Source organism: Gossypium hirsutum, chromosome D03, assembly GCF_007990345.1.
Source record: "Gossypium hirsutum isolate 1008001.06 chromosome D03, Gossypium_hirsutum_v2.1, whole genome shotgun sequence".
Taxonomy (NCBI): domain Eukaryota; kingdom Viridiplantae; phylum Streptophyta; class Magnoliopsida; order Malvales; family Malvaceae; genus Gossypium; species Gossypium hirsutum.
The window spans coordinates 9,465,229-9,475,063 of NC_053439.1; the positions used below are offsets into that span (position 1 = coordinate 9,465,229).

The 9,835-nt window shown below is 35.7% G+C and overlaps 2 non-coding genes across 2 annotated transcripts; both read right to left on the reverse strand.

The window, feature by feature from the left end:
- Window positions 1–251: 251 nt before the first annotated feature.
- On the reverse strand, window positions 252–358 carry LOC121215652 (small nucleolar RNA R71). Its single transcript, XR_005911628.1, has one exon. It is a non-coding gene; the product is annotated as a small nucleolar RNA R71 (small nucleolar RNA).
- Window positions 359–565: 207 nt separating this feature from the next.
- LOC121215729 (small nucleolar RNA R71) lies at window positions 566–671 on the reverse strand. The gene has a single exon (XR_005911705.1). It is a non-coding gene; the product is annotated as a small nucleolar RNA R71 (small nucleolar RNA).
- Window positions 672–9,835: the final 9,164 nt, after the last annotated feature.

A 9,835-nucleotide genomic window follows, 5' to 3' on the forward strand; every position in this document is an offset into this window, starting at 1 on the left:
TGTTTCAAATGCTACAAACGGTGGGCCAATTTAGTGGTATGCCCACGGAAGATCCACATATTCACCTTCAATTGTTTTCATTCAAGATAGCCAGTGTGACTGAAGACACACTGAGGTTAAAGTTGTTTTCGTACTCGTTGCAAGATCGAGCACGAGTATGGCTCAATTCATTTTCACCAAGTTCCATATCTACATGACAAGAATTAGCAGAGAGATTTTTGGTTAAGTATTTCCCACCTAGCAAAAACACTAAGTTGAGGAACGAGATCACAAATTTCCAACAATTGGATGACGAGTCTTTGTATGAGGCTTGGGAGAGATTCAAGGAGTTACTTCGTAAGTGTTTTCATCATGAGATTCCTCACTGTATCATCTCCACCTTCGATTGTTTTCATTCAAGATAGCCGGTGTGACTGAAGACACACTGAGGTTGAAGCTATTTCCGTACTCGTTGCAAGATCGAGCACGAGCATGGCTCAATTCATTGACACCAAGTTCTATATCTACATGACAAGAATTAGCAGAGAGATTTTTGGTTAAGTATTTCCCACCTAGAAAAAACGCTAAGTTGAGGAACAAAATCACAACTTTCCAACAATTGTGGACGAGTCTTTGTATGAGGTTTGGGAGCGATTCAAGGAGTTACTTCGTAAGTGTCCTCATCATGAGATTCCTCACTGTATCTAGTTGAAGACATTCTGTAATGGTCTAAATGCACATACAAGATTGACGGTAGATGCTTCTGCGAATGGTACAATTTTGTCCAAGTCTTATAATGAGGCTTATGATATCATCGAGAGGGTTGCGAGTAATAACTATCAATGGCCAACAAATCGAACAGCTTCAGGAAGACGCGTAGTCAGAGTTCATGAAGTTGACTCCTTCACTTCGTTATCAGCTCAGGTATCGTCTATTTCTTCTATGAAAAAACAATTAACCACTAATAGTACTAATAATTCTGTAGCTCAGCCACCAAGTCCGTTTGAAGTAGTTTCCTGTGTGTACTGTAGGGAAGGTCATTCTTTTAAGAATTGTCCATCAAATCTCGTGTCAGTGTACTATGTGGGGAACTAATATCAAAATAGGAGTGGACAAGGATCCCAGTCCAACATCTACAATCCTTCATGGCATAATCATCCTAACATTTCTTGGAGCAACCAAGGAAATGGATTGAACAACAACTTATTACAACAAAGACCCAACCAATCTCAAAGGTTTAATCAACAAGCTCCAAAACCACCTCAAGTTGAGGCATCAAATAGTTTGGAGAACTTGTTGAAAGCGTACATGGAAAAGAATGACGCTTTGATCCAAAGCCAAGCAGCAACACTGAAAAATTTGGAAAACCAAATGGGTCAGTTAGCTACAGAGCTACGTAATAGACCACAAGAAACCTTGCCGAGCGATATTGAGAATCCAAGAATTTGGGTAAAGAACATATCACTACAGTGGCATTACGAAGTGGTAAAATTCTAGAACCCTAATTGATTGATGTCTAAGATAAGCCCGTTGAGAAGAATCAACCAGTTGTTGAAGTTTTTACACCAAAGGAATCAGAAACTACAAAGTCTGACAAGGTAAACCCTGACTTAGTGAATTAAGATATTTTAACATCTTCTTTGGATACAGATTTACCTGCTCAGAAAAGTTGTCTGGTTCAACCGAAAGTTCCATCACCTCCATATCCGCAAAGATTACAGCAAAACAAGCTGAAATAGAAGGTGTAATTTAAGAAGTTTTTGGATGTTCTGAAGCAGTTGCACATCAATATTCCGTTGGTGGAGGCTTTAAAACAAATACTGAATTATGTGAAATTTATGAAGGATATACTGTCCAAGAAGAAATGACTGAGTGAGTATGAGACTGTTGCCTTGACAAAGGAGTGCAGTGCGTTCCTGCAGAACAAATTGCCACCGAAATTGAAAGAACCTGGAAGCTTTACTATACCCTGTAACATTGGTGACTCCTACTATGGTAAAGCTTTGTGTGACTTAGGAGCGAGTATCAACTTTATGCCTAAGTCTATCTTCAAGATGTTAGGGATAGGTGAAGTAAGACCTACAACTGTGACGCTTCAGCTAGAGGATCGATCTTTAGCATATCCCGAAGGAAAGATCGAGGATGTTTTGGTAAGAGTCGATAAATTTATTTTTCCTACCGATTTCATTGTCTTAGATTTTAAATTAGACAAGAAAGTGTTGATCATCCTTGGGACACCTTTCTTAGCCATGGGAAGAACGTTAATTGATGTGTAGAAAGGACAATTCACCATGCGAGTTCCAAACAATCAGGTAACCTTTAACACTCTTAAAGCGATGAAATTTCTCGATCTGGCAGAGGAGTGTTCAGTTATGGAAGATATAAAAACCTTGGTTTCTATGGAAAGCAATTTTGAAGAAGATCCATTGGAGAAAGCCTTAGATCTTGACCCTTTGGAGGGTGAAGAAAACAAGGCTTTGATAGAAGCCAATCCGAGAAATTGTATTTAATCCACACGGTTTGAACCGTTGGAGTTGGAACTCAGAGAATTTGTGCAACCCAAGTTGTCAATTGAAGAACCACCTAAACTCGAACTAAATGTACTTTCTTCTCATTTGAAATACGTTTATTTAGGTCATTGTTCTACTTTGCCTGTGATTATTTCAGCGAAACTGACGAAAGATCAAGAGGAGCAACTAATTGTTGTTCTAAAAAAATTTAAGAAAGGAATTGGTTGAACCATAGCTGATATTCGAGGTATAAGCCTTTCTTTTTGCATGCATAATATCATTTTAGAAGAAGGTGAAAAAGCTCGAATTGATGGGAAAATGAGGCTCAATCCTATTATGAAAGAAGTTGTGAGAAATGAAGTGATCAAATGGTTAGATGCAGGAATCATCTATCCTATTTTAGATAGCTTGTGGGTAAGTTCGGTGCAGTGTGTGCCGAAGAAAGGTGGAATGACGATTGTTGAAAATGAGCGTAACAAGTTAATTCCATCAAGAACTGTTACCGGTTGGAGAATCTGTATTGATTACAGAAAGTTGAACAAAACCACTCGGAAGGACCATTTTCCGTTGCCTTTTATGGATGAGATGTTAGATCGACTGACAGGTAATGAATTTTATTATTTTTTAGATGGTTATTCAGGATATAACCAAATAGTTATAGCCACAGAGTACCAACATAGAACAACCTTTACTTGTCTATATGGTACGTTTACCTATATGCGAATGCCTTTTGGTTTATGCAATGCACCTGCAACTTTTTAACGATGCATGATGGCTATATTTACTGATATGGTCAAAAATTTTGTTGAGGTTTTCATGGATGATTTTTCTATTTTTGGTAACACTTATGATATCAGTTTGAGTAATTTGGCTAAGGTACTACAAAGATGTGAAGAGACAAACCTTGTCCTTAATTGGGAAAAATGTCATTTTATGGTCAAAGAAGGGGTTGTCTTAGGTCATAAGATCTCAAAGAAAAGAATTGAAGTCAATAAAGCAAATGTGGACGTAATGAAAGATTACCATCCCCAATTAATATGAAAGGAGTCAGAAGTTTCTTAGGCCATGCTGGTTTTTACCGAAGGTTTATTAAGGATTTCTCGAAAATTTCTAAACCGTTGTGTTTGTTGTTAGAGAAGGATACAGTGTTCGATTTCAACGGTTAATCTCAACCCCAATAATCATTACACCCGATTGGAGCACACCTTTTGAATTGATGTGCGATGCAAGTGATTATGCTGTTGGAGCTGTGATAGGTCAAAGAAAAAATAAAGTGTTTTATCCTATTTACTATGCAAGTAGAACTTTGACGGGATCCCAACGCAATTATACGGTAACCGAAGAGGAACTCTTCGCTATAGTTTTTGCTTTTGACAAATTCCGCTCATAACTTATAGGTACCAAAGTTACAGTATTTACTGACTAGGCGGCCATTAAATACTTGCTCACGAAGAAAGATGCAAAACCAAGGCTAATTCGTTGGATACTTTTACTTCAAGAATTTGACCTTGAGATCTAAGACAGAAAAGGTGTCAAAAATCAAATAGCTGATCATTTATCGAGTTTGAAGCAAAATGAGGTAACTCAGTCATGTGTGTCTATCAACAAGAATTTTCCAGATGAACACTTATTTGAGGTAAATTGAATTCATGAAATACCCTGGTTTGTTGATTTTGCCAATTATCTTGCATGTGGAATAATTCCTTGAGAAATGACATACCAACAAAGGAAAAAATTCCTTTATGACAGTCAGTATTATCTTTGGGAGGATTTATTTTTGTTTAAACAATGTGCAGATAATATAATCCGAAAGTGTGTAGCTGAAAGCGAGATTGCTGAGATCTTGTATCATTACCATTCATCTCCAAATGGGGACACTTTGGTGGTTCACGTACTACAGCAAAGATTTTGCAAGCAGGTTTCTTTTGGCCTACACCATTTAAAGATACTTATTCTCATGTGAAGAACTGTGATAAATGCCAAAGGACTGGAAATATATCAAGAAGGAATGAGATGCTCTTGACAAACATTTTGGAGATTGAATTGTTCGACGTATGGGACATTGATTTCTTAGGCCCGTTTCTTTCTTCGTATAGGGAAAAATATATCTTAGTTGCTGTGGACTATCTATCCAAGTGGGTTGAAGCTGAAGCTTACCCTACAAATGATGCTAAGGTAGTCATGCGATTTCTACATAAGCATGTGTTTACACGATTTGGGATACCAAGAGCTATTATTCGTGATGAAGGTTCTCACTTTGTGAACAAGTGACTTAAGTGGTTGCTTGATAAATATGATGTGAAGTACAAGATTGCTACTGCCTATCACCCCCAGTCTAATGGGCAAGTTGAAAGAGTGAATCGCAAAATCAAAGGTATCCTTGAAAAGGTAGTACGCCCTAGCAGAAAAGATTGGTCTCGAAGGCTTGATGATGCATTATGGGCCTATCGAACAACATTTAAAACTTCGTTAGGAATGACTCCTTATCGGTTAGTCTTTGGAAAAGCTCGTCATTTGCCATTAGAGTTGGAGAATAAAGCTCACTGGGCTTTAAAGCATTTGAACTTTGATATTAAGCAAGCCAGTGAGAGAAGGATGTTACAACTTGATGAGTTGGAAGAGCTGAGGTTGTTTTCCTATGAGAATGCCAAAATGTGTAAAGAAAGATCAAAGAAATGGCATGATAGTCATGTACAACCTTGCGAGTTTAAAGAAGGTCAGAAGGTTTTGTTGTTTAATTCAAGGTTGAAGTTATTTTCTGGAAAGCTTAAATCCCGATGGAAAGGACCTTATACCATCTACTGAGTTTATCCTTATGGAGCTATTGAATTATACGACAATTACGGAGGTACGTTTAAAGTTAATGGTCAATGTCTCAAACATTATTGGGATGGCGAAGTTGAGTGAGTTAAATCCTCGTTCAAATTAACAGACCCTTGATTTTTCATGAACTCGTCTTATAAATAAATAAATCATTAGAATTTATTTTCTTCATGAAGTACATTTAATTAATTCTGTCTAAGGAGATTGGAACTTAAGCGGGACCCCTGTGACCCCTCCGACCTTTCCTGGGAATTAATTTAATGTAATTTGTTAAGAAGAAATTTTCTAATTAAGCTTTAAAATGTTTTTTCTAGTTTAATTTATTTTGATTAATTTTAAATTTTTATGTTAATAAAGGGGGTCAAATTTGACCCAAGTACTAATCAGTTTCTCTTTGTTGAATAAGTCTATAAGTACAAGTTTGAATTTGAGGCCCAAGACAACAGAAAGGAGGGAAAATACACACCTAGTGCCGCCACTTCCCTTGTTTCCCGCCCAAGTAACCGTACTGTGGCTAAATGTTTGCTACATGTTGCCCTAATTTTTCCCTATATAAATCCTTTTTCATTCTACTATTTTCATATATCTCAAAACAATTTGCTTAACCCTAAAAATCTCAAACCTCTTTCTTGTGTCGTTAGCCTCAAATCCCGAAAGAAACCCTTAGTCCTTTTCTTTTCTTTTGCTGAGACCACCTAGTGTCGCAGCAAGAGAATAGTCGGAGCATCGACGTCACCGCCACACGTAGCTATTATCATCGCCGCACACTACCATTGCTGTCGCACACTACCATTCCTCGCCATTGCAAGGTTTGTCAAAACAAGTTCTACCCTCTTTTGTCGATTTCTCTTCTACCCCTGTAAGCAGAAACTTTGCCAAATTATCGAGAAGAGATACCATGTCTCGTAAAAGAACCAGATCTTCAAAGAATACTCTTGAAAACCCGATTGTGATCGATAAAGAAGTGAAAGAGCGATTTGATTCAATTTTCAAGTATCAACCTATGATGCCAAAAAAAGGTATTAACCTAAAAACAATGATGTGATGGTTATTCCTATGTCGATTAGAAAGATAATCAGTGCTCTCAAGTGGGAAATATTCTGTGATGCTCGTTCACTTTCTGATGATGAACCAGTTCGAGAATTCTATGCTAGTTTGACTATGCAAGATGTTATTAAAATCATCGTTCGAAAGAAAAATGTACCTCTTACTTCTAAGTCCATCAATGATTTGTTTAATTTACCTGATGTTGAAGAAGTTGAGTACTACTCTATGATGAACAATATCAATTGGGATTTTCTTCAACAAGTGCTTGATGTTGTGACAAATTCAGGATCCCAATGGATTATAAGAAAGTATGAGAGCCATTCTTGTCGAAGAGAATACTTAAAACCAGTAGCAAAGGAATGGTTTTATTTCGTTCGCTACAGTTTTGTGCCTATCTCACATAGTTCCACTATCTTGATAGAACGAATGCTTTTGTTATATGCAATTTTGACAGAAAAGTCCATTAATGTTGGGAAAATTATCCGCAAGGAGATTCACGATTGTGCTAAAAAGAAGGCATGAAGTGCTTATTTCCCATCGTTAATCACTTCACTTTGCTTAAAGGCCTGTGTTAAAACACAAGCAAATCTGAAGGGGAGATATGTTCAAGGATGCATTACGAGTCATGATTTTGAAAGGTTCGTAGAGAGAGTGCATGAGCTGAATCGAGGCGAGCAAGAGGAACCAACTGAGCCAGACATTGAAGAGTCAACAAATAAAACTGAAACTGAAGCTGATTTAGTTACAAACACTGAAGAAGAAGAATCTGATAAGGAACCAAATAGTCATCAACCAACTAAAAGAGTTGAAAACCCTGAACCTAGGGTTGAGCTAGAAGAAGAACCAGTCAAGCTAAGTGTTGAACCAGAATTTACAACTCCAGTACCGACTCCTGCAAGTACTTCAAAGAAATCGGAGCTGTCAATTATGATGGACATGTGCAAGTTCATGCACAAGCAACAACAAACTTATTGGAATATGCAAAAATTAGGGATGATTCAATTCGAAATACTTTTAAGAATAGCTCTAACACTTTTGTTCCTGAGTTCCTAGATGCTATCTTTAAGACATGGATGGAAGATACCGAAGATCCAAACTGAAATAGGGAATGAGTCAGAAAAATAAAAGGGGGTATTCTTGTATTGTTATTTATTTAATTGTTTTTAGGTCTTTAGGAATTTATTTCTTTAGTAATTAGGATTTAATTTCTACAAAATAAAACATAGCAAGTATGAATAAATACTTCTTTAAAAGAAAAAGACTAAGTGATGTGGCAATGAGAATGAACATGTCTAGGATTGGGTTATGAGGAAAGACTTGGTATTTAAGTAGTCTTATTGACTCACCTCTCTTTACAACCCTACCTGGTGTTCAGTTTTCGTTCATTACTTTGTTCTTGCAATGAGGACATTGCTTCTTTTTAAAGGGGTAAGGCAAATTGCTCAAATTTTTAAAATTTTCAAGTATGTTTCAAATCATTTCTTTCGTAAGTATGTTTTAATAAATGAATGTTTAGAGAAATTCTTTTTAATAATATAGTTTGTATGCAAGCATGAAAGATGATTTTATCTGGGCGATTGTATGTTATCACGAAGAATGAAATGTTTTTATGATCTTAGGCTTAGGTAATGTTTGCCATGAAAACTCAGTTTCTCTTGAGATTAGACATGCATGAAGATTTATATCTTTACAATTGACTTAGTAACTTTCTTGAGGCAAAATCCTAGGAGACATAAAAATCTAAAATGATATAGGCACCATTTTTCGTTAGATCGTTTGAGCCTTTTCAAGCCCAACTCATTGTATTATACCATTGAAACTATAATTTTGAGCTTAAAGGCCTGTTCATTGTAATAAACCTACATTACAAGTCGTATCTCTATCTTTTGAAGTTATCCTAATTTTGTGCACTGCCTTAACTAAAGTTGTCTTGGTAATTAACATTTGAGGGAAATTTTCAGAAGATGTATGTGATCATGCTTATAAAAAAAAAGAGACAAAGTGAAGAAAAGTTTGCTCAGTATCCAAAAAGAAAATATATGAGCATGAGTTCAAAAAGAAAATATATGCTCATTTGAAGAAAAAAGGTTGAATTTCAAGAAATCCAAGACAAGTTAAAGGTTAAGATTTTGAAACTGAAGTGCCCCATCTCTTAAAATCCCTACCTTTAACCGAGCCCTATTACAACCTTATAAAAAACCTATTGATTTGATAATTATGTCACCTACATTAGTGGAGAGAAAGTATTAAGTTCAACATATAAAGATCATAAATAAGCCTTATGATTGTTTAGCTTAATTGATGAGATATTGAGTTGAATGAAAAATATTATCTATGGCTGTGACATACATGCAAACTATGATTCATGTTGGCATATCTTGAAACTTAGAATAAAATTTTCAAAATGTTTGTATATGAGTTACTTGTTAATAAATAAGATCTACGAGCATGAATTTATTGATGCATGATTATGAGACGAAGATTGATGCTACTTACACTCTTAGCAAAATTTGTCTTAGCTAGACCTTGTCCTCTGTATGAACATTACTTGCGATGAGCAATGATTTAAGTTTGGGGGTGTGTAAACTGAAATATATATAGGATTTTTCCTATATAATTCATCGCCTTTTTACTTAAATTTGTTGTTAAAACTAAGTATTTGTTTAATAAATTAATGAAATATGCGAAAATATGAAATTGGTACGTAGAAATTATTAAAATGTGATTTTATGCTTTATTATATAGTTGTCATGCATAAAATGACTTATTTTATATTAGTTTGAGCATATTATATTTTTAAGCTATAAAGTGGGCCATGCATGATTAAATTAAATAATAAAATATAAAGTTATATTTAATAATTCATTTTAAATATTTCATTAATAAATTGGATTTTAATTAATTAAGTAAATTAATTAATTGAAGTGGTTAAAATTATATTATTTGGTCCTCTAAACTATCTACTATTTTTGGACAAGTCTGAGAGTTTTCTTCTAATTGCAAAACCATCCAATTTGGGACCAATTCAACCCAATTTTTGGCTGCACATGGCTAATCATAAATCAATTTTTGGTTTAATTACACAAGGTCCTTGAAGAGTTAAAGAAATTAGAGATTTTCCCGAAGATTTGCTGGTGACCGAGTCTTAGTCCTGAGTTGTGGTAGCACTCAAATTGACCAGGAATCAAGTAGAATCAGCCACATTTCTTTAATTCATGTCCGGCCATCCTTGGAAGAAGTTTCCAAAGATGGACACTCCTATTTTTAGTAAACTACCACCCTTGCAAAGAGCTCATTTCTCACATTTTTAAGCATCCCTCACTTATACATCATTCTCTCCTCTCTCAACTCTCTTAGCTATCTTTCCCCCTCACGCCTATCATCATCCTTGCATAAGGATTTTTAGCAAAATTATCCTCTTAAAGAACCCTTGGTCGGCCACCTTGGAGAACCATCAGCAAAGGAGCGAAGCAAAG